The 26,158-nt window shown below is 36.7% G+C and overlaps 1 long non-coding RNA gene across 1 annotated transcript; it reads right to left on the bottom strand.

The window, feature by feature from the left end:
• Window positions 1-385: 385 nt before the first annotated feature.
• Window positions 386-18,129, bottom strand: LOC139046568 (uncharacterized). Its single transcript, XR_011506716.1, has 3 exons — window positions 18,083-18,129; window positions 4,359-4,494; window positions 386-460 (listed from the first exon to the last, which is right to left on the bottom strand). It is a non-coding gene; the product is annotated as an uncharacterized lncRNA (long non-coding RNA).
• Between the last annotated feature and the right edge of the window lie 8,029 nt (window positions 18,130-26,158).

Consider the following 26,158-nt stretch of genomic DNA (forward strand, 5'->3'; position numbering starts at 1 on the left):
TCTACTCTTAGTAGATTCAAGTATGCAACACATTATTGTTAAGTGTAGTCCTCATGCCGTACATTAGGTCTCAGGAATTTACTTATCTCATAACCGAAAGTTTGTGATCTTAGACCAACATCTCCCCATTTCCCCCACCTCCTAGCCCTCATAATCACCATTCTACTTTCTATTAATGTTGTAGATTTTGACTGTTTTAGAGTTTGCCTTTTTTTTCGACTCCACATATTAGTGAGATCATGCACTATTTGTCTTTCTGTGTCAGGCTAATTTTACTAAGGATGATGGCCTCCTGCTTCATCCATGTTGTTGCAAATGGCAGGATTTCTTCTCTTTTTTTTAAGGCTGCATATTATTGTGTATATATACATACATAAATATACATACCACATTTTCTTTATCCATTCATCTGTCGATGGACAATCAGGTTGTTTCCATGTCTTGGGTAGTTTAAATGATGCTGCAATGAACATGGGGACACAGATATCTGTTTGAGTGATTTTACTTTCATTAGATACATACCGAGAAGTGAAATTGCTGGATCATATAGTAGTTCTATTTTTAATTTTTTGAGGAAACTCCATACCGTTTTACATAATGGCTGTAACAATTTATAGTCCCACCAACAGTGAATAAGGGTTCCCTTTTCTTCACATTCTCGGCAACACTTGTTATCTTTCAACTTTTTGCTAATAGCCATCCTAACAGGTGTGAGGTGATATCACATGTGGTTTTGATTAGCATCTGATGGATCTTACAGGAATATAGATTTGGGTTTTTTTGAAGAAGAGTTACCCTAAGCTAACTGCTGCCAATCCTTCTCTTTTGGCTGAGGAAGAGTGGCCCTGAGCTAACATCCGTGCCCATCTTCCTCCACTTTATGTGTGGGACGCCTACCACAGCATGGTGTGCCAAGCCGTGAGACGTCCGCACCCGGGATCCAAAACTGGCAAACCCCGGGCAGTGGAAGTGGAACGTGCGCACTTAACCACTGTGCCACCAGGCCAGCCCTGGGCATATAGATTGATATGACTTTTGGGGGAAATAATTTGGCAGCATCTATCTATTTGGCTTTAAATATTTTATGATCCAGAAATCATTCCTAGCAGACATGAATATGTATATTCACCATCAGACTATATGAAACTATTCCAGAAGCACTCTTCATAATAGCCCAAACTAGAAACACCCATATATCCATTAACACTAGAATGGATCAATACATTTATATATGAACATATATACATAAACATAAATTACCAGTTATTGTCTCTCAGCGATATATGGCTGTAAAGAAATAGATCATGTTCAATGAATACCATATATCAAGGAGAATAAGGTAATGCTACATACAAAAAAAATAAAAAATAGATGAATATCAGAAACATCATGTTAATTGGAAAAAGCCAGACATATTAAATTAAAAAAAATAGATTAATGCTGATAAACGTCATCATACTATTTAGTTTTGTGATGTAGTGACTGGATGGGACAATAGGAGGACTTTGAGGGTGTTGGAAATATTCTATATCTTGATCCTGCTTCTGGTTAAAGAGGTTTGCTTAATTTGTGAAATTTTGAGCTATGTGTTCATAACATACGTATTTTTCTGTAGCATGATTTATTTCAATAAAATGTTTATTTCAAATTAAAGTCTTCACAGTTTTCTAAATTATAGACTTCTAGGCTTAGTTTTTTCAATTGCATAGTCTAGGTCATGAGTAGTACTATAAAGAGTGTTCTAGAGATAATTTGACCAAACCACACTGCAAAAAGAGGAAACTAAGTCCCTGAAAGATTAAGTGATCAGCACAGATTCAAGCAGGGAACATGTCTAAGAACTAAAGTCAAATCAAAGCCTCCTGCTTTCTGAGCTCATTTCACTTCAGTAGGACAGGTACTCATTCAACAAATTTTTGTAATGTATCTTTGACGTGATAGACACTCTGCTACATGTTAGGCACACAACATCAACAAAACAGAGAAGTCCAGGCTCCCGTAGAGCTTACATTCTAGTTTATACGTTAAAATACATTTAAAAATTGAGTCCAAAAACCCAATGTGCTCTAATAGTGAAACTGATCGAAATTCATTTCCTTCCTCTTTCTTAGTAATATAATTCTATTGGCTGGACCATGCACACTTGAAGTAACATCTACATTTCTTAGTCTTCCTAACAGCTAGATGTAGACATGTGAGTGAGTACTAACTGATAGGATTCAAGAATAAGTGGAGTGTGTTCTTTCTGGAGAATTTCCCTTCCTTCCTTCCTTTTCTTTCTCCCTCATTTTTCCTGCCAGCCTGGGCTAAGGTCATGAGGGCTAGAGCTGGATCATTAATTTCATATGAAGCCATAACCTGAGAATAGTGGAGGAAGAAAGAAGCTAATTCTCTGATACCATGGTCCAGTACGTTAGACTTGACAATATACCTCTTGGCGTATTTCACTTATATAAAAGTGAAATAGAATTCTATCTTATATAAGCCACCGTTACTTTGGATTTTCAGTCACTGACAGCTAAAAAATATTCTAACACAACAACTTAATGAGAAATTATGTCATTTTCTATGGCATCCAGGGACATCCAGACAACCAGCTGGCCACTTAAAGTCCTATTTCTTATTGCATAACTCAAAGGCACTTATAGCAACTACTCAGCCCATAAACTCAATGTGCTTATGTAGGTTGATGTAAAGTTGCAACGTTCACTTCAAGGAAACAGAGAGATGAGAACATACATCTCCCATATGTTAGTCCTGACAAAGGATTGATGTTGTCCTTTTCCCCTATATAAATCAATGCTACAGTAGATGTAGAGAAACTGAATCAATCACAGAACAGAAAATTTCAGTTTTCCTCCATTCATCCTAGTTATTTCTCTTCCCAAACCTAATATTGGCAAATGTAATCTGATTCCATCTGAAATATTTCATGTCACAAGCTATTCCATAATGAATATACCCAGAAATAATCAGTTTAGTGACTTACACTTAACCCAATTTAAAACTATGTTTTCAACATAAAGAAACAGATAAAAATGGTAGTGAGTATTTCATGTTACAAGATGCCATCAAGATTTTTTGCTCTGAGTTTTGTAATTGAATAGTAAAAGAAGATGAGAAAGAAACAATCTAGGAACCAGCTCACATCTGTTTTGAACGAATCTCAGACTTAAGAAAAGACCATTTATGTTAGGCTAAGAAATACAGATTTGTAATTAACTCTGGTTTGTTTTCTGCCACTGTTGAGAAATCTGCATTGAATATCTGTCCCAGAGCTGGTTATGTGTTTATCTGAAAGAACAAATCTGTAAAGATATTTCAAGTTTTCCTATTCAAGAATGTCGCAGTCAATGATTAGCTTCCTGTTTCCTCACCATACATCCTACTTGCATGGATTTTAATTATATTAAATAACTGATTCAAGCAGCAAACAGTGAATTTAGAGACAGCATCAGAAATACAGAGCAAAGGTAGCATGTTGTCTGATTAGAAGAAAAATTTATAATGGTCTTTGTAAAGAGGATCCCAATTTGCTTCCTTTTTTTTGACTAAAGAAGAAAAGAAAGCAAATTGTTGAGTGTAAAAGCTAATAATGATAAGGATAAAACATTGTTATGGACATCCATAGCCTTGGTCAGTTACGGGAGAGTTACCATCAGCACAAAGACAAATTTCTGCCATAGAAATGATTTTTTCTGACTGGCTTCTGGGAACTGTAGCCCCTCAAATAAGCAAATGGGCTGAAAACTAAAACTCAATGCCCTCAGGGCTGCTGGAAATGTAAGTTTAAGAAGAGATGCAGTCTTAAACTCAATTTCCTCCTCAGTAAAATGATGAGCAGGAAGGACAAGATGATTCTAAGATCTCTTTTGAGAATATACTAATACATTTTGTTTAGGATAATAATCTTGAGTGGGGGAAATATATATAATGGAATTTTCATCTAACTGGTAAGATATCTTGAATTTTTTTCTTTTGTATCATTTTACTATTTAGTTTATTTAAATAACACATAACTGAAATAATTCCAGTTAAAAATTATGAGTGAATGTGTTTCTACTTCATTTATCTCCAACAAAAAAGAATTAACAGAACCAACTACATCCCTAAAGAAACAAGGAGATAATCTCAAGTCCCAAGCAAAGAAAAGGGAAAAGAGAAACAACTCCATCTTCAATAAAACAAGGAACAGCCCCAATTCCCAAGCAACAGCACAAAACTCTGGTGCATATTTTTCTATTACTGTACAGTGATAGACCTTGATCGGAAAACAGCTTTCTCTAATAGTAATTCCCACGATCTTCTAAGATCTATCAAAATATTTAATCAGATGTTACTTATCGGATGTTACTTACTTTAATCAGAGGGATGAGGTGTCAGAGTGTGACTCCTCCATGAAGAGGAGGATAACACTTGCTAGGCTCAGTTCTACTCCATTAAATTTCATGAGAGGTCAACTGAAGAAGACACAACGAAGTGTCATTGATTCTGCTGTGGAAAACAAGAGTGCAGGCTCAGACTTTAAATAAAACTGTTGTTTTCTAAGAAATGAATTTCGAGAAAGAATTAGTGGAGCAGCAAAAGTAGGGAATCAGGCACTGATTCCTTAACATCAGAATCAAGGTTTTCTTTAAAGACAAGGGTCCAATTTAAGATCCTGCTGAGAATCACCTTCAGTGACAGGGCTAAGTGGGGACTTGTGGCAGTGAGTGGGAGAATGGAGACTTCATGCTAGACGTGAGGTGAGTAGAAGGCAAATCTTGTACTGTAAACTAGGGATCTTCACAATCAACTCTGAAAAAGATCTTAATCACACCTATATAAAGAGTTCACAATATTTATCCAGTAAGAATAATTTATTACTTAGTTATTACTGTCGAATATATTAAGATACCATTGGAGAAACTTGTTACTCAAGCAAATGTGAATTTAATAAACTTATATAACATGGGAGAACCCCCCTACCTTGACAGAGTCCCAGAAGGAGAGATGTTATTTATAGGAAGTGAGATCTTGGGTAGAGCAGGTCTTGCAAGAGAGAGAATTCACTGGGATTGTGAAGAGCTGAAGACATCATTGCTTTAGATCTGTGGGCTTAGTAAACCAAGGAGTTTTGAGGAGTCTTGATGAACAAGCTATTTATTGGAACTGTTTGATGAGCGCATGCTTTTAGTCTTCATAAATAAAATGTTTTAGTCATTCTACAGTCTTATCTTCCTCAGAAAGCAGTTTCAAGAGCAAGTAGCTGGGTTATTTGTTTTCTTGGTCTTGGTATTATTTAACAAGATCAGAAACTTTTGCTTAGTTTCTGTTCTCACTGTTGACAGAGTTATGGTGTTTTGGATACATTGATATTTTCCAAAAGTGCTAGTCTACAGACATTCTCAGAGGTGAAATAGGGTAAAGGAATGAGGCACAGCCTGCAGCCTCAGAGCTGCCTCTCCAGCCTCTTCTTGGGTGTCTCGGTGTGGGGTGACTGTGGGGTTGGGGCTCCAGGAAGGTAAAAACCTGGTTGCCTCATTTTATTTCTCCTCCTATAAAACCCATTCTTTGGTTCGTGTGTTTAATGCTGGGAGGAAGACAGAAGATGAGCACTTGGAGAGACAGGTCTGGCAGAACCTGCAGGGTGCTGGATGGGCCTGCCCTCTCCATGAGGACACTGGTGTGCCCTGCCCTGCCCTGTCCCAGTTTAACGGTTCAAACTTTCTAGCACTGGCCCCGTGCCGTACACCCTGATTTTGGATTACTGTGGAATGAAGTAGGTGGCCTTGCCGAGGGCTACTTGCCTCCAAGTAAAGACGCTCTAATGTTCCTGTGCCAGGGGTTTGTATGAGATACTGTGAGAGGCAAAATGCAGACTTCTACAACCACATACATATATCTTGAGTCAGTGACATTGCTCCAGATTCTAGTATATTCCACAGAAGCATCATCCAAAAGACCCTCCAGCAGGCGAAGGGGCATGGCCCTCTCCACTCTGCTACGGCTGCTCTCCTAGCTCTGGCTCAAAGGCCATGTTGGTTTCCCATGTGCATCAAGACTTCTCCCAGGCCGTACTTCACTCAGTCCCGTCTATGACTGCTCCAGCACTTTGAATATCTCCCCCATCACCTGGTCAGTGAGGAGGTATTTATTCATTTCCTAATGCTCACATAGTGCATGTGACAGAGGTTGCTAATTGCATGTCCCCAAATTCATTCTCCCTTTTTTCCCAAATAACAGAATGTTGCCTTCTGGAAGAAATATGATATATGACAGAATTATCACTAATGAGGTGTAAGCAGTAGTTTTGTATGAACTCTCCAGAAAGTCTCTTTTTAAAGGGGAGGGCTACTCCATTCTCACTATACCTGCTCCTAATTTTGTCTGTTCAAAATGCAGAATGATGAGCTGAGCCTAGGCATGGATTTTAGACCCCAAGGCAGCACAGTAAGGGTAACTCATAGCAAAAAAAGAAAGCTTGATAGCTTTACAATTACAGAGCCACCATTCTAGTCCTGGATTGCCTACCCCAGCCCTCTTAACAGGAAAGAGAAATTCTAAAAGCCACTTAACGGAAGGGCTTCTGTGATGTGTGACAGAACCTGACCTTAAACGTAGATATGCTTGATATTTATTTCAAAAGTCTTTCTAGCCATGTTAATTTAGAAAATATTCTTTCTCTGTTAATAAGGAAATAGAAATTATAATGCATAAATTTTATTAATCCTTATTTGTCATATTTTAAAATTCTTATAATGTATTTAAAATGTTTTAAAAATTAAGAAAGGCCTTTTAAAAATCAAGGTTGAGAAATCTGGCTTTGTGTTGTAGTAACTGATTGATTAAAACTCTTCCATATCCTCTGTGTTGCATGTTCAAGCAGATGTAATCAAGATGTAATTGTCTGGGTTGACAGTTTTCCAGTCCAGTACCAAGGTTGCCACAAACACATCACTGATTGAGTTTCCACAATAAATTCAATTAAATCAAGGATAGTACAAGTGTAGTTCTGATACATAGTTGGTGGGATGGGAGAAGAGCCAGTGATGTCTAAAAAATGATGACATGATACAGATCTTAGCATTTCCTTAACACTTCCCAATAGACTTATTTCATTCAAGTCTTTGTCCCTGAACCTATCTTAGGATCTTTCTTCCACTTTCATTGTTATGCAGAGTATTTTCTTCTGTAAGAGACCTGGCACTACTATCAAAGTATTTTATCGGCAAGGCCAGTGTCTCCCTATTTAAATTTATCCTCCATGCTTCTGAGATGATGATTATTGTCACAGGGTAAGGAGTGATGTACTAAGTTAAATATGGAAGAAAGTTAAGAGAAATCATTCCATGTGATTACATGATCTCTCTTTATCTTTACAGAATGGTAAAAGATAGCGGATGCTCTAAGGAAAGATCTTGCAAATCTTTCCTAAGATTAGCAGTGATTCAAATTTTCCTTTGCGTAAACAGGAAATCTGCAAAAACTCCCAAATGCTACATTCCCAGAAAGACTGCTGGGCATTCTCATTTTCTAACCTTTTCTACCTCCCCACAGATTTCGTGAATATATTTTTTTCTTTTCTTTCCCTTAAGTCTATTTTTTTATATATTCCCCCTCAAAAAAGTTTGCAGAGTGAGGCATAGTCTCTCTCGGTACACCTCTATTTTTATAGCCTTAAAATACATTTCTAAATTCTATTCAAATAGAAGGTATTTTGCCTGTCACTGTAGTAAAACAGGCAGGGGTGAAAAAAAAATAACAAGCTTAGGTAAGATATAAAGGTTTATGTGTTCTTATATTATCCGAAACTTTCCTCAGGGTGTTATCCTCGACTTCCTTGATTGATGGTCATTGCAGGCTTCATTGACTTCTCAGTCTCTACTTTTATTAATGAGATCACTGTGCTTGAGAAGTGCAAGCTGCACAGAGATGCTCTGGGGAAGAGATGCCTTAGAGAGAGAAAAAGACAAGCTGCAGCAAGGCAAGAGGCCTGCAGGGGAAGACTCCATCTTGGGTTGGATGTAGATGCTCCTGCCGGTAGATGTCCCAGCTGCCGGCTCACCCTGCGCTGATGAGAGAACTGCCCGCCCAAGACTTTTCCAAACTCCCCATCCACAAAATCCCGAGGAAAATAAAATGTCTGTTTTAAACCACTAGGTTTAGGAAGAGATTTTACACAGAAATTGAAAACAAAAACATGGTAGTTACTTAATCTCTCAGTTCATCAATTTCCTCTATTGTAATATGTAGGTTGATAATTATACTTATCTCATATGGTTATTGTGTTCATTAATAATAAGATTTATAATACACACACATATGAGAGGGAGAAACAAAATTCTGGGAGATTTAAAAAAATCTTTTCTATATACTGACTCCAACTGTGTGATCATTTTGTTGCTATCATAACAAACATCCTATCGAAAAGACCGACTTTCTCAGGGACGTGATAATTTATGAAATCATAATATAAACACCTCCACGTTGACATCCTACTGCAATTAATTTTGGAATTTGAAGCATTTCCAGACTTCATAGTTCCAGGTGACCATAGTTATATGTGGTAAGTAATGACTCTTTCGAGTTTTATTTTTGAACACTTATAGGACAAAAAAGTGAATCCTACTTGGTTTAGTAATGAAGTAAATTCTCAGAATCATCTTAATATTCGCAATTTATAAAATGTCTTAATATTTTTAATTGTTTTATTCTTGTCAGAGTTAAAGACCTCTTGAGAAACCTTCCTAATTTGTTTGCTATTTCAAGTTATTGCTTAATAACATGAGGGCATTAGAGACATAAACAAGAATTTTGTACAAATCAACCACCTGACTAAGGAATTAAATAGCCAGTGGCGATCATAAGACTAAATACAACCAAAGTAAGAAAATAACTCATTCTGATTGACAAGAAAAAAAGTCATTTTTAAAAATATTAATAACTCTCTCTCTGTCGATATATATATATTTCTTTTGCAGAGTAAGATTCACCCTGAGCTAACATCTGTGCCAACCTTCCTCTATTTTGTACAAGGGTCACTGCCACAGCATGGCCACCAATGAGTAGTGTAGGTCCATGCCCAGGAACTGAACCTGGGCTGCCAAAGTGGAGAGCACTGAACTTAACCACTAGGCCATGGGGCTGGTGCCAAAATATAATTTTATTAGCACATTTTTCACTTTATAGAAATAGTAGTGGTAAAATATGCAATCTGTTTGTATTCCTTGTAAAGCATTCCAATATCTGAATTCAATTTTATTTTTCCTATTTGACATAGAGATAAAAGAAGAAAAGCTCTTTAAATGGTAGAATTGATAGGATCAGAACAGCAAACTAAGCTCTCTTTTTTTTTTGCAAAAGAATCTAGGAAAAGTTAAGAGACTATGACTGGAAATGGGGGGAATCACACAAGATGTTTAAAAAGAAATAGCTTGCAATATTATAATATTAAAACTAGACTAGAGTTAAGAACAAATCTTCAGATGGCTGTGTTGGTTATGGCTTAATGTTCAGTGTGGTTGGATACAGAATAGTTAACAATAATTCCAAAAATTTCAAATTATTCTACTTACATATTTATTTGAAAATGTGTTCAATGGTGCCATCTTAATATGTTTAAGGCAGGCTGTTAAAGTGAGGATATGATATTGGTAATATTATACACAGCACCAAGTCATTGCATGCAGGCATGGAAATTTCCTCAGCCAACTGAGCATACTCAGAAGTCCCAGCCTGTGTAAACTGAGCTCCTTCTGTGTGGGACATTCTCTTCTCAGACATTCATATGACTTAATCCATAGTTTCATTTTGTCTCTGCGTCTATTTATCAGGATAGGTTAAATTATACTGTGGTAAAAATAATCCCACAAATTTTACTGCCTCAGACTAGTAATGATGCTTGATATATCCAGTCATTTTTAATTTCCACTGCTTATCAGATAGTCCCATCTAACTACAATAAAAATGGAAATATAGGGGAACAATGAATTAATTGATTAGCATTATTGTTTCTATGCAGTTCTTTTGTTTGCTGACCAAATATCCCAACATTTCCTTTCCCCCACATTTAGAACACTCAATTTATCCCCAATGGAGATAAGCCAAAGTCCATCTAGGCACTGAATCCATTTTGAAGCCCAGGATCTAAGTGTGTTGTGGGGTAATCTCTATCTCCAGTACAGATAGACTTCCTATAAACTAAAAAGGTTTTTTTCTCTCCACTTCAGATAATGCGTAATAGAGGAAATGAGAACAGGTAATAAAAAAATTGAGAAAAGGAAGAATGGGAGATACACAACAATTACTGTAGTAATTATGAGAGCTCTTACTGTGGGGATGTGAAATGTTTCTTGATTAGGCATTGATTTTGCTCCCTGGAAGAACAATCCTTTCTACTTAACTGTGGCCTCTTGCAGGTTCTTCCTTTTCTATTTATCCTCTTTGGCCATATCTGAAGTGTTCTTGGGGAATTTGCTTTCCTCGGGAGCCATATAGTTTCTCAGTCTTCTCCCTGCCTTAGAAAAATTGAAGTCTCAAGAGCGTAAACTAGTCATTTTTTTTCTGCTTTGCTAATAATATCTTTCTTGTAATTTGTTGCCAGTAGCAACTGTTTTAGTTTATAGAGCTACCATAACAAAATAACAGACTGGGTGGTTTAAACAGCAGAAATTTATTTTCTCACAGTTCTGAAGGCTAGAAGTCCAAGATCAATGTGTCAAAAGGTTTGATTTCTCCTGAGACCTCTCTCCTTGTCCTGGAGATGGCTGTCTCTCATTGTCTCCTCACATAATCTTTTCTGTGTGCTCCTGGTGCATCCCTGGTGTCTCTTTCTCTTCTTATAAGGACACCAGTCATGTTGGATTAGGACCCCACCCTTATGACCTCATTTAACCTTAATTACCTCTTTAAAGTCCCTGTCTCCAAATTCAGTTACATTGGTGATCAGGGCTTCAACATAGGAATGTTAGGGGAACATAATTCAGTCCATAATGGCAACCAACATCTACTACTAACATTCCATTTCCCAACCTCTTTCTCCAGATATATAATTTTATTGTGTACATTGTCTGTCTCCCAAGGAACTTCAGGAGAGTTTTAATAAATATTTTGAATTGTAAAACATGGATTCCCAACTTTCCAGCCTCTTATGTTAGGTTCTTTAATAACTATAATTAGCCTCTAAGATGCCACCATACTTTTGGTAACAATTTCTATATTGGTCAATGCAAACTAGTTATGCTGTAGTAACAAATTGACACTCAAACCTCAGTAAATTAACACACAAAGATATATATCTCATTTATTTTAAATTTTTTGTTTGAGGATTGGAGCCTGAAGGTCGAGGTAGTGTCTCTAATACACGTAGCTGTTCAAGAATGCAGGCTTATGGAGGACCCACCAACTTATAGCCACATGGTATAGAATATGTCTTCCTCGGATGGGATAGCAAGGGGAAGAAAGATACTAAAGAATCATGAGTAAGCTTTATACTACCAACATACAAGTGAGTTATTATAATCCTTACTCATTTCTTATTAGCCAAAAATAGTCAAAAGTCCTTACCCAAGGGAAAGATAAGGTGGAAAATATTTGCAGAGTCTTGACAATAAAAATTATTAAAAAGTTGAAATCAAGAGAGTACTACATGTCCTCTCAATGTCCTAATTAGTCACTGTTGTTTAACAAGCCCACCTAAAAATTGTCTAATTTTCTAGGAGACTTTTACTAGTTTGACTTTGTAATTTTTTATTTGATTCGAGCTGAGACTCAGTTATGTTACATGTTAACTTGTAGAGTTCTCTTCAGAAGAAAAAGAATCACAATACTTGTGCTTTACTGCCCTATGGGACATTAACTAATGTTGTTATCTAGCCTAGGAGCTTTACCCTCTTTTCAAAATGCCTATGAATGGCCATTCTCAAAATATTTTTTGGAACCAACTTTACATCTTCTTGTTTCCCCCTCTAATTGGTGAGTTGAACAAAATAATTGATATCTGCTATATATGATACATGCGTCATGTTTTTAACATTTTTATCAAAACATTTTGACAGCATTTACTGTCTCTGTTGAAATATTACCTGATTAGAGAGAGCTCCCCTAACACTGTAACTATTTTATTTCTCTACATAAAACTTTCGCCACCTGACACATCAGAATTTGATTTATAATAACTGGTCATCTTCTAATATGATAGATGCACCCTCAGAGTGGTGACTGTGTCTTCTAGAATTGCATACCTCTAGATTAGAAGAGAGTTTGCCATATAGTAAGTACTCAATAAATGTTTGTGGAATGATTTAAGGAAATCATTCTGTAACTCAGAGAAAAATCCTATAACTTAAGCATTGCTATATTAATTGTTAGTAGAATATGTCAACTAGTAATAGCAGGTTTAAATTCCCATGACGTCTTCTTCAATATCTTGAAGGCTGAGTTTTTTTTTTTTTTTTTTTTTTTTTTGAGGAATATTAGCCCTGAGCTAATATCTGCTGCCAATCCTCCTCTTCTTTGCTGAGGAAGTCTGGCCCTGAGCTAACATCCATGCCCATCTTCCTCTACTTTATATGTGGGACATCTACCACAGCATGGCGTGCCAAGCTGTGCCATGTCCGCACCTGGGATCCGAACCGGCAAACCTTGGGCCGCCGAGAAGCGGAACGTGCGCTTTTAACAACTGCACCACCGAGCTGGCCCAAAGCTGAGTTTTTGAAAGTAAAGGAATTGAAAACAAAAGTTATCCATGTTCAATGGGTTAGGCAGACAAATATTCCATAATAATATCACATAATATCGTGTATGGACTGTCCAGAAATGCTCTGAAGTTCATCAACGTAATATCAAAACATTGGCTAAACTAGTTGGTGGCTCTTTTCCAGTTTATTCACAATGCGTTTTCTCATATTCCAAGATTAGTTTTGTTTTAGTGCTGATACTGTATGCTGTTAAGATTTATGTATTTCATTAAGGTTTCTCCAGCTTTTTAACTGAGAAAAGACTATATAAATTTATTGTAAAGATACAGCATTCCTCATATAGTTGGCCTTGACATGAGGTACTAATTTCTAACTCTATATGAACTCTAGAAAATGAATTCTGTAGAACAGTGCTTTACTTGCACCAGCAGACGACAAGCAACTCATTTCTCTGGCTGCCTTAACTTCTCCTCCTGCCACAATAAATCTTGGTTTTCTGCAGGGACTCATTTTTCTCTTACTCTTCCTCATTTATGTCAATATGCTTTCAAATTCATGCCGACCTGTTTAGAAGCTTGTTTTGAGGATGACACATTTCTTATTTTTGCTGAGAAGAGTGTAAGAAGGATTAAATAATCCTGCATTCAAGATTAATGTAGTCACATGCCAAAAAATGACTAGAGGTGCGACTCAGCTTTTCGGTAACCACTTATCAGGAAACTTGGACACCATAATATTCACATAAATATTTCCAAGCAACGTAATATCCATGGGAACTCATGAATTTAAAATTTGCCCAGCTATTTCCCTTAAGGAACTGATATTTTGTATTTATCTCCCTGACTTTCTTAATAATCGTATTTCATGGTTGACAGAAAAACCACCGTGTTGCTCTATTAGCACACTGATTTTCACTTTCACCTATGGCAAGTAAGGTAAATGTTTAAGACACTGCCAACCTTACATTATATAATGGATTTTCCATGCATAAAATGAAATTGATTGGAAAATTTTCAACTACTCAAACATATTGAACCAGGCTATTTTTTCAAGAAAAAAAATTGAGAGTTACTTTCCAGAAAATATCTTACAAGGAATGATTACTAAATTGACTTCAAGCCATATATATGGGTATATATTAATTTAATTCAACAAATAGTTATTAGAATTTATAGTTTGATAGCATTTATTATATGTGAACATTTTACATATTATATGGGATAAAAGTCTAAGTACCTTTTCGTAACACTCAATATCAGTCATGATCTAAACTTTACCTACCACTCCAGCTTATTCTCCTGCCAATGACTTCATCTCAATCCATTTATCTTGCTATTCTCCTCTTTAGAATTCCCTAGCTATTCTGATTCTTTCATGTCAAAGACCTTTACATAATACTACTCTCTAAATAGCATGCCCTTCCTCCATATTCTATCTGATTAATATCTATTGGATTTTCAGGTAATCTGAATGAGTACAATCCCATCTGGGAGACTTTTATTCACTGCTCAGACTGAGTTAGGTGTTCGACCTCTGTGCTCAATCTTCATCATCTACATAGCTTCACAATGGGACTTGTCATGCCACGTTGAAATTTGTTTGCCTGATTCCCCCACCCCAAGTAGAAATCTGTCATCCTTGAAAGCAGTGACTATATTTAACTCATCTCTTTGTTCAGTGCTTTGGGGACTCATATTTCCTATTTGAAGTTGTTAAGTGGGGAATAGATATTTGCAAGGCTCTATGAAAAAGTTCAGCTAAGTACCAAAAGAGTCACCAAAGTTAATGACAAAAAATAGTAGAACTGTGTAGATGTTTCACATTTCATTGGTTAAAAAAAGTTGCTTGTATTTAGCAAAGCTACAATGACCATAGAAATGTGGAGCCATTTATTACGATGAAATTTAAAGGAAGTTTGATGGAGGCAGATAACAGGGAAAAACTGCGAGTGAAAGGGTATGCACTACATGAAAAGACATGGTCTTAGCTTAGTTCTTGAGCCAGTTTCTTTCACTATTTAGTTTAGAACCACCTGGCTTGTGGTGGGGTTTCTTCATTAGCAAAAGAAATTGGGCAACAATAAAATTTAAAGTTGCAATATGAATTGTCTTTGGCTTTCCCAATTGTCTGATAAACTTAGTGAACTAAGTTTATTAAATTGCCTTGAGATCTGTAATTGATATTTAAGAATCAGGGAACATTATTAAATATCTGCCACAGTTTAGGCATTTAAAAATGCTTGCAGAAAGTATAATTCAATAAGCTGAATAAATGACTCAAGTGATGAATTTTATTCATAACCTTCAAAAAAGAAAGAAGACACCTACAATGATTTGACCACACTAGGATTGCCTCTCTTGCTGGACATTCATACTGTACAAATTATAGACATTACAGCATTTCAGACATAATGTGATTCCTTTAAGCCTATTTTAATTCAAATGTAGTCATATATTAATTGGATAGAAAAGCCTTCATCACCTTTTATGTAAATTATAGTTCTCTTCCCACTAATCTAGTCTCAGCAAATCTTATTACATGTGAAGGTTAAATTGCTGAGACTGGGCATTAGGGAGTAAAAACATTTTGTCCCTGCTCTGAGCTATGTAAAGTGGATCTGTGAAGACAAACTATGAAGGACTGATAAATAGAAATGAGATAGCTGATGACCAGGATGATTATAACATTCCCCTCAGCCTGACTAAACATCACACAGGTTTCTTCCTTACCGCAGGCCCTGACTTCCCTATTCTTAGAGAATTTACTTTAGAAAATACGCAGCTGTAAATTCTCTCTCTGCCCCTTTGAGAAGTAAATCTTCTCCCTGCCTCTTGCCGGTTTTACACCTCAGAAATGTCTTTATCAAGGGCCTGGGAGTTATGTCTTCAAAATGTAATTATCAAGAAAGATAGAGTCCCTATCTTCCAGGCTCCATGGGAGGATAGGAGCTTAACTTCAACAAGCACCAATTAGCAAACTCAAATGGCCTACTCTCATTGACCCACTCCCCCTCTAAGTCCTCCAGGACTTGGCCATTAGCTCACCCCTGCATTTAAAGATCTCTGCCTTTTGTTTCAGTGGAAATGAGTTCAATCTCTCTTCCCCATTGCAACAAAGTCTGCTTGCCTGTTTAACTTGTCTGGTGTAACTTTTCTTTACCAGTGATGATACTTAAATTATACATAGATTATACTTAGATAGTTAGATTATGTCTGCCCTATCTATCTTTCAAACAGCTTCCTAATACAATAATAAATATAAGAATATTCTTTGGTAATTATCTCATTGAAGCACAACTATAGCAATTAATTATTTCTAATGCTACATCAATTATACAAACAATATGCTCTTTGTTATCAATTAATAGTATTTATGCTTTCTTAAAAGAAATATCAAAATCCAGTGTTTTTCTAACACTATGACAATATTGAACATTAGTGTTATTCATATGTAAGTTCTTAGATAATATTTTAAAAAATTGAAGTATCAAAATTAAATCTCTATCAAACATACATCAAATAGATATAAGAGGAAAGCAATTAACATTTATTTTTGATCTACTATAGTCCAGGCTGTTTTATATATTATCTCATCTAAGCTCAATTATACGAATTTGACATCAAACTATTTAATAAAATATTAAATATGACCTTGTATAAGTTAGGATATGCTAGTATATGCTATAGTAATAAATAATCTCTAAATTTGATCTTCTTATCACATCAAATGTTCATTTCTTCCTCACATAAAGTCCACTACAGGTCTCTTGTCTCTGCAGGGCAGCCTGCCTCCACATAGCCAAGCCAGGACTACTGCTGCAAGGAAAGAGTGGAGAAACATGCATTGGTCTCAAATGCCTCCAGAAAGAAGGACAAGTATGTATTCCACTCACACTTCACAGGTCGAGTAAATCACATGGTCATACCTAACTTTGAGGAGATAGCAAATTCAGTCTCTGCATGTTCCCAAAAGTGGTGAGCGGCAATAACGTCTACCATGCATTTTCATATTAAAACTTACATGCTTGGACTTAACTATTTTATTTTTCAATGTAGAAGTTCAATTAAAAATATAGCACATAGGGGCCGGCTCCGTGGCTGAGTGGTTAAGTTCGCGCACTCAGCTGCGGCTGCCCAGGGTTCGGATCCTGGGCTCAGACATGGCACCACTCGTCAGGCCACGATGAGGCAGCCTTGCACGTACCACAACTAGAAGGACGTGCAACTAAGACATACAACTGTGTACGCGGGGGGATTGGGGAGATAAAGCAGAAAAAAAAAAAAAAAGATTGGTAACAGTTGTTAGCCCAGGTGCCAATCTTTGAAAAAAAAATATATAGCATATAATATGCACATAATTTTAAATTCTAACACAAATTTAATCTGACTTTCTAAATTCTTAGCTAATGATGGCGATAACCATCTCATTTTGACTATAATGGTTTGAAATTCACACTTATTTGATTTGAAAGTAAACATTAAACAAAATATTAAATAAGAACTTAGCGTAATGGCTTTTGAATTGAGAAGGCAAGTTTCATAACCTTGGTTACTGTCTTTACATGTATATTTAGCCATTTTAACATTTTATAGACCAAGACCTTTTTCTACAATGAAAACTCTTGCTTTTGATAATCTGGATATAGTAAGTAATGTTGCTTACTATAATTCTTTTCCATTTGTAATATTTTTATTCAGTGTTGCATTGAATAGGAATCTAATTGTACTAGTTTACAGATTTCATATCAACTTTCCCCATATTTTTCCTATCTATATTAGCCATTTCATTGAAATACAAGTTCATATCATCTCACTGGTATAATAATCACGATAAGAAAATTCTATTTTTATTCAGCATGCTTTCATCTTAACTTCTTATGCAAAAATATCCTGGAATTATTTCAATGTTTATCCAAAGGAAATTAAGTTCGCTGAGTATTGGGACACTGAGAAACCTCACAAGTATTCAGTCTCAAATATTTGCCAGGATTTACATATTGTGTTTCCCAAAAACATAGCAGACTCTCTGTTGCAGATGAATACATACACCCACACAGTCAATTCCAAGAGAAAATAGGTCATGAAGACCGAAATTCTCCATGTCATTTCCTGGGCGTTTTTAATCTTCTGAGTTGCCTTCATCATCACACTGACTCTTTCGAAGGCAATTGCTGTTCCCTCTCCCATCTCAGTTCTACTGGGGCTTTACTACCATCACTGTTCACTGATTTGTAATCTGCATCCTTTGCCACTTCACTGGTGACTCCCCCCCACTCCCGACAGCTGTGTTCAAAAGTGTCTAAATGGATGCACCTTTAACCCTTTATTGCCCTCAGCAGATGCCCTAGTTGTCCTTCCCTTTATGACCAAACTTCATGGAAAAAAGTCTAAACACTGCCTTACCTCCCCTCCTCTTCCCGTGCCTCTGTCCATGAGAGTTCTCCTTTCTCATCAGACTAATTACTACCTTCTCCTTTTTAAAACCTGCACCACAATCACTCCCTCTAGGGACACTGACAACCTCTGTAATGTCAAATGCAATGTCTCTTTCCTAGCCTAGATCTTAATTGGGAAGCTTGACAATTTGGGTCAAGCAATTTAGTTTTTAATTTTCACATTTCCATTTCAAGGAAACAACTTAAAATTTTCCACAGAGGGCATTTGCTCATTGCCAACATTTTCTGGTTCCACTTGTTAGTCATTATTCTCTTTATTCTGCTTTTTACACATCCCCTCCCAAATTTAGTTGTCATGTCACACTTCTTCCTCTGCCGGTAATTTACAGTGTAGATTCCTCTTGTTCCATAGATATATATTCTTCTTGATATACAAAGGCTTCGTGTGTTTATTTTCTTTCTTCATCAAAATAATATGCTATTGCTTAATTATAGTCCCTGTCAGGAACTTCAACCATCTTCTTTCATACTGATAGATTTTATTATACTTCTCCTAAATTACAAGATGAAGTTGGTTATTTCTCCAAATTTAGTATCTCGCAATTTGGTATTTGTCATTAGATATAACTAGTGGGAAGTGTTCATTTTTATTCCAAAATGAAACACGTATCTAGAAACTCCTGCTAAAAATCAGGACATTATTATACAGGATAAAGGTGTTTGAGTTCTCTGTGCATGCGGAGTCACAGCATCTATGAGAAATTCTGATGTTGATGTATGTTTCTCAAATGTGTTGTCCACATACCTTAAATCATCCTTTGACTCTCTGTGCCAGTAAATCATCTTAAGGCTCCTAGTTCCATAATTGCTCCAAGGTTTTAACATGTGTAAATAAGTAAAATGCACATCTAAGATATTAACTTATGTTTTTGCGTCTTTTTCATTCCCTAGAAGTATTTTTTCCTCGTCCCTTGTCACCTCTCACGCTGGAACAGTTTCCAGGTATTACCTTAAAGGTTTATGGCAAGCTGCAGGATTAGGCTGTATTCTCTCTAGCTATTATCTTTGGACAAGGACAAAGTTCTTAATATTTATTAGGAAGATTTTAAGGAAATAAAGGATAGGACAAAAGCATTTATGGACACACAGGAATATCTTTGGAGAAGCAAGGAAAGTATACCTATACTTTCATTCTATTTGTAATTGGCTATACAGAGGTTCCTCAGACCAGATATACAAGGGGAGAGATGTTTTTAGATACTGTCATATCAAAGCTGGGCAAAGAGACTGGCTAGCAGCACTGGGGAAAGAGCACAACCTAAAGAGAAAGCTGTTTGGGCTTGCAAAAGAATCCTTACAAAATCATTGCACAGCAGCAGCAAATTTCAGACCTAAATGTGCTTAAAGACTGGGTCAACGCATACAATAACAGGAACATGATTTGATAGACACATGTACTGATCCCCAATTCCACTTCACTCTATTCCTCAAACCTTGATGTGATCCAGGCCAAGAATTTCCACCACAAAATAGGATTTATGCTTAAAGTAGATAGGATGGAGGCAGGAGTTACATTTAATCACAGGAAATGAATAAATAGTGCACATTTGAGCTTGCTGATGGAGATTCATATATGTCATACACTTATTTCCTTGAAAACATGATTTTTTTTCTTAAACCACTTCATCTCCATTATTCATAAGGTGAGTAAACATCTTAGTTATCATTTAGGCAAATTGTACAAAATCAATAACAAGCTTTTGACTCCATTTTGCTCCATCTTAAATTTAAGTTGCAATTGTATGTGTGCGTATGTCTGTGCATGCATATGTGTATAATCTCACTATACATTCAGGACAGCCATGTGAGGTACAGATAAATGGTGCCATATTGCATATATGGTAAGTAAATCTCAGGGAATCTAAATGGTTTATTCAAGCAGTAATTTGGAGAGGGAGGATTCAGCCCTGGTCTATAACAACCTGCTGCATATGTTTTGCTCCATAAAACTCCTTGTAGTCTACAGCAGCACAGACACTTGAAATAATTTATGAATTTGGTGAAATGAAAAAAATTCAAGCTAGCTGAGGAAGAATCAGGAGGCTTGCCCACTGCCTGACGACAACAGCTCTTAGAGGCAGCTGCCCCTCTTTCAACTGGATGGGGACACACAGTCTGTATTTCCCATGGGCTCTGCATGCATGTGTCCACTGGGCAGTGGCATTCCCAATACTGGTATGCAACTCCCCCAAGCAGCTGATGCCCAAGCTTAGACTGCCTGTCTCCTCCACTAGAAAGGCCACTCTTACCCCTGCTCTAAAAAAGAGGAACGCAGCAGGGGCACAGCGTCTTCCTCCTACAACACAGTCCAAGAGATGTCCCTGCATAGGATGGCAAGAAAATGAGATTACCCTGCGATAAGCTGCATGTGGGTTCTCAACACCACCAAGAAATAGAGAGGGACTAAGGGCATTTCCCCAAGCTCTTTGCTCTACCCTAGTTATTTAGTTTTGCTTTTGAAAACTTTTCATTTTATAGAGGATTACTTTGACAAGTTTCTTTTTTTTAAACTCTTCAACTAATTATATTGGTAAGGGAAAAAATACATCCTTAATAAGAATTCTTGTCATAAATTCTGTCAGCTATGGTATTTTAATTGTTAATGTATTGTAGCCGAAAAATTGTTAAGATATGACAGTAGTGACCAGGAGATCCAGGGTGGTAATTAAAATGCTTGGATAGCCACAATATACACACACAGGTACATAAATACTTAACACACAAACACACAAACATTTTGAGCTGAAAAGAGAAAAATTATCCCCAGACCAGTTATTTATTAAAAGCAAAGGGAATGTCCAAGCCCAGTTGTGGGAATAAGTCTTTTTGCTGGAGTAAGAAGCTGTTTTGCATGTATGAAAACTGTTGACCTTCAAATAAACTTATACTGTTAGAGTAAATTAACCGAAACAAAACTATAGAAAAAAAAGAAGGCATATTTCTTCACATATTATGCCATATAATTCTTTTTCAGTGTTTATATACCTAAAATTACAATATAAGAAACAAATACATGACTATAAATCTCCTTTTGTTTTAACAAACTTCTAATTTTAAAATAGTTGTGGATTTACAGACCATTTCTGCATACTCCTCATCCAGTTTACCCCATTGTTATCAGCTTACATCACCAAGAAGTTGTCACAACTAACCAACAGTGGCACATTACTGTTAATTAAACTCTAGACTTTTTATTTTATTTACTAGTTGGTCCATTAATATAATATTTCTATTCCGAGATCCCTTCCAGGGTACCACATTGCATTTAGTCCATTTAGGAATCTTGTGCCTTTGGCCTCTTTTGGTCTGTGAAAGTTTCTCAGTCTTTCCTTCTGTATCAGGACATTGAAAATTTGGGGGCTATTACTCAGGGAGTTTGTAGAATGTTCTTTGATTTGAGTCTGTATGATGTTTTCCTTCTAGTTATACTGGGCTTTTGTGTTTGGGGGAGGAATGCCACAGAGATGAAGTGCTTTTCTGATCACATCATAGCAGGGATACCTGATAACAACATGACATCACTGTTCATATAAACCTTGGTCGCCTGGCCCAGGGAGTGTTTGGCAGGTTTCTCTACTGTACCGTTACCAGCAGCCCCTCCTCTCCCCTCACGCTCTCCAGACCTTTGCATGTTGCAGTTTTTGGAAGAAAGTCACTGAGTACAGCCCATGCTAGCAGAGTCGGGGAGGACTTAGCTCCACTGCCTGTAGGAGGATTGCCAACATAAGTTATCTGGAATACTCTTACACAGGAGATTTCTCTCTTCTCTTGTATTTATTTTCTTATTCAATCATTCATTTATATCAGTATGGATTCAGGGATATTTACTTTATACTTTGTGTCATAGTCCAGTTCCTTATAAATGTTATTAAAAATAAGTTATTCAGGGGCCGACCCAGTGGCACAGCAGTTAAGTTCACACGTTCCACTTCAGCGGCCGGGGGTTTGCTGGTTCTGATCCTGGATGTAGACCGACGCACCGCCTGTCAAGCCATGCTGTGGTAGGCGTCCCACATATAAAGTAGAGGAAGATGAGCATGGATGTTAGCTCAGGGCTAATCTTCCTCAAAAAAATAAGAAATAAAAATGTTATTTATTTTGTTGTTCAAATTGTTTTGGCCTTGGCCATTGGAAGATCTTTCAGCATTACTCATGTGCTCCTTTCACACATCTCTTTCTCATTTTTCTTTTTTAAACATGTCCTTATTTTCTGTCACTACAAGATACTCCAACTTCATCTTATACTTTCCCTGTTAAGCCCTAAATCCAGCCGATCATCCAAGAAGCTTTGATTCATTTTATTAGAGAGTGATGTTTGAAAGCAAGTTCTGGAGATTGGTTGTGCTCATTGCTGCTGGGATGTCCAATCTTTTTCCTATCCTCATCAGCTTATTTAATCAACTTAGTTGATTTTTTATGTAGACAGTAAGTTATTGTTTTAATTTGAAACTATAAATGGTGGAAGGATAATGAATGTGTATTAGAGACATTGAAAGTGGAAAGTGAGGTTGAACTATTTTGTGCAGTGGCCTAAAGCCTGTTTAACTAAGTTATCATTTCACTTATAACTAGCGTTAAGTCCCCCTTCAAAAAATCCTGGGCTCAAAATCAAAGTATATGAGTTTAAGTCCCAGATCCTGTGTTCTTGAAGGTTACTTCATTTGAGCAGCTAAAGAGTTATAGAGGGAATTAGAGTTTATCTAGTTGAATATTTCCAGTTTATGAAGATTTAGGTGTGGATAGGAGAGGTTACATGACACACCCATGGTCATGAGTCAGACTATTGAAGGAATGAGCCTGGATTTTAGGTCATACAAGTTCTGATTTAGTTTGCTTTTCAGAAAACAACGTAGCCCCTAAATCCACTTTTCTGAAATTATGGATGATGCTAACTCTACTGCGTACTTTTTAAGGTTGTTTTAAGAAAAGAATGGAATGAATTCATGAAAATGCATATTAATGCAATATTCAAATATAAGATAACAACTCTCCTTATCCCACAATATTTGTTCTACACATCCAAGATGAATGAGATAATTAAAATGTATGGAGTGACAACTATGCTCCAGGAGTTTCATATGCATCATTTAATCTACCACCAATTCCCTGAATAAGGTGTGATTATCTTCATTTTACAAACACATAAGCTTCAAAACAGAGCTTAATTAACTTGAACAGGGTCATTCCTCTGGTAACGTGCAGTAAACCAAACATTTTTTTTCTCCACTTCAAAACTTTCATTCTTGTTATTACTTCAAGATTCCCATTTCCCTTCTTTAGGATATGTGGTTTAGAAAGAGCTTAATGGAAGTAATCTTTCTACTTTCAATAAAATCTAACTTTCTCTTTGCTTATTCATAATATATTGCTCTGTAATGCAGTTATTTATGAGCAACTGTCCTCTCTCCTTGTCAATTATCTGCTCATAAAGAGCACTTCTTTGTTATATTGAGGACATGACAAGTGGTTGTTGAATAAACAAATGTTCTTCATTATGGAAAGAAAGGAAGGAAGTTCAAAAATGAAATGAAATAAAGTAAAATAAAATAAAGTTTTGAATGACTTGTTTTTGCTAACTTAATTGTTTATTAAAAAGTAGGAAATTTCTGATTTAGTGGATCCTATGGCAGACAAAGTTTGGTTCACTTAAATACTAATACAATTTTTAAAATGAACTCTCAGTTATTACTATGCATACTGTTTGAATTAGGTAGGATATTCTATCTAAATATAACTGAAGGGCAAATGAAGAGTTTGGGAAAATGATACTACCAGAAACCCCAGAATGAGGCAGTCTTTGGGCTCTCTGATACATCAGTGATGCCTTCAAGGGCCTAGGCTCTTAGCTAGTTCTCTGTTTCATAACTGTCTTGGATTCCATCCCCAGGTTTGTCACTTAATGTTGAAAGATCACTGCCTCAGCTCTAGGTTTTAGATTCTCTCACATTGTAATATTCAAAACAATAAAGGGGTGGTGGTGAGAACAAAGAGTTTTTTCCTTATGTAGATCTCTTTTTTATCAGGAAGTCTAATCTTTCTAAAAGTCTCTTGGTTGTCTTCCTCTTGCATCTTACTGGTGAAAACTGAGTTACATGCCCACACCTAAAACAATCACTAGTAAAAGGGAATATGATTAGCATAAGAGGATTGGAAAAATTCATTTCCAAGATTGGGCATACTTCTATCCAAACAAAACTGGGATGCTGGTAGCAAGGAAAAAGGGGTGATTGCTATGGGGTGGAGAGCCACCAGTGCTTGACACAAGTGCATCATCCAGGCTATAAATCACACCTATGTTGCAAAAGGCACCAGCTAGGAACAAGAAGCAAAGGGACAAACTAGAGAACTGGCCTGACTATAGAAGTGAGCAGAAATCTAAGCTCCAATATTCCAAGCTATGATCTGGCTTGCCCAGGGTACCAGTGTTCTGATGGGTTTGATGATGTTTATCCTCAGGAGGATGCTGTCAACACACTACTTCTAGAGCAAGGTTATGCTGATGAGGCAGTAGAGTAGACTCAGGTAAAAACAAGAACTTAGCCAGCAGCTGAGCCACAAAGTTCAAGAACGGTCTGCTGAAAAAAGGGGGATACTTAAGTCTGGCCATCTGTAAGGGCCCTACTCAAGAGGACTGGAACTCATGTCCTGAATGAGTGCCAACCAAGTCTGAGAAAAATTCCTAGACACACACTGAGGTACTGCATCAGCACAGCTGGCAGACAGGTTGCCAGGTGTGAAGTCAGAGCCACTGTGGGTTTAAGGCAGGTAACATGTAAATCACTGGCTTCCCCCACTAATAAAGATGGGATTTCTTAAAAAAGGAGAAAATCTATGACTGGTTTTGATTTTCTCAGGCATCATGTAGGGTTGAGCTGCTAAACTATATGGCTCTATCATTTATGACAGCACGAGATCAGTCCCAAGAGTGACAATACATTTCATAAAATGGTTATTTTTGATTAGTGCTAATGAGTATCAGACACTATACACATAGATGAGCTTATTTACTCTGTCCGACAATTTGTGAGGTGGCTTTCATTAGCTCCATTCTTCATTTGGAGAAAATGAGGCCCAGAACATAAATATTCCCAAGGTCGAACTGTAAGCAATGAGGCCAAGATATGACTCCTGTTCTACTGAACTCCAAAGCCTGTGCTATAACCCAGACACCACAGGCCTTGTCTTTACGGCTTGTCAAGCCCTGATTTACACACCGGAGTTGCAGTTTCTTATTCTACTAGAACTTCAAGGGATCTGTTAATCAATCTAGTGACTTAAAAACTAGACAGACCATGTGTTGGGGACCATGGAAGGTTGTGTAGACAGCTGCTGCATTGTAAGGGCTATCAAGCAGTCGACATCACCGCTTTAGCCTCTTTCTCTCTGAAGATCAACTCGAAAACATGGAACTTTGCAAATTTTCTGTGTAAGCAGAAAGAATAGACTTGAACTGTCACTTTGAGTGGCAATCAGAACTGTTCAGTGGAGCCCAAAATGAAATTCAGGTGTCTCATTTAATGAAGGATCTGCAATATCGTATTTAATCAATACTTTTTAAGCAAATGGTTATAGTGCTGGGCAGAAAAGTAAGCATGTCTTAATTTATGGATATCTGTCAGTGCAGCAGAATATGTGTGAAATGTTAAATTGTTTTTCTAAATAAATTTTATGAATTTGAAATTGTCCCTGGGTACCAGTCTTAGACTACAAATTTGAGTTACACACCAAGGAAATAAAAAAGTGAAAAATGTTTAGAGAAATGATGATCTCAGCTAAAGATAGATTGGTAAGTTTTGCAAAGCGGCATTTTAAACATGAATTTGTAAATCTGTCTGCCAGAAATTCAAATCAGCTGTCCCATTTCATGAAACTGTAAGTCTCAACTTTTGTTTTCAGAGAAACATACGTCAAATTTTGAAGAATGGAAGGAGCGAAAGAAATTGTAATACATAAGGAATACTAAATTATTGATATGTATGTGAAATAGTTTTATTACAGTTCTAATTATCCATAAATTATTAGG

This window comes from Equus asinus, chromosome 11, assembly GCF_041296235.1.
Source record: "Equus asinus isolate D_3611 breed Donkey chromosome 11, EquAss-T2T_v2, whole genome shotgun sequence".
Classification (NCBI taxonomy): domain Eukaryota; kingdom Metazoa; phylum Chordata; class Mammalia; order Perissodactyla; family Equidae; genus Equus; species Equus asinus.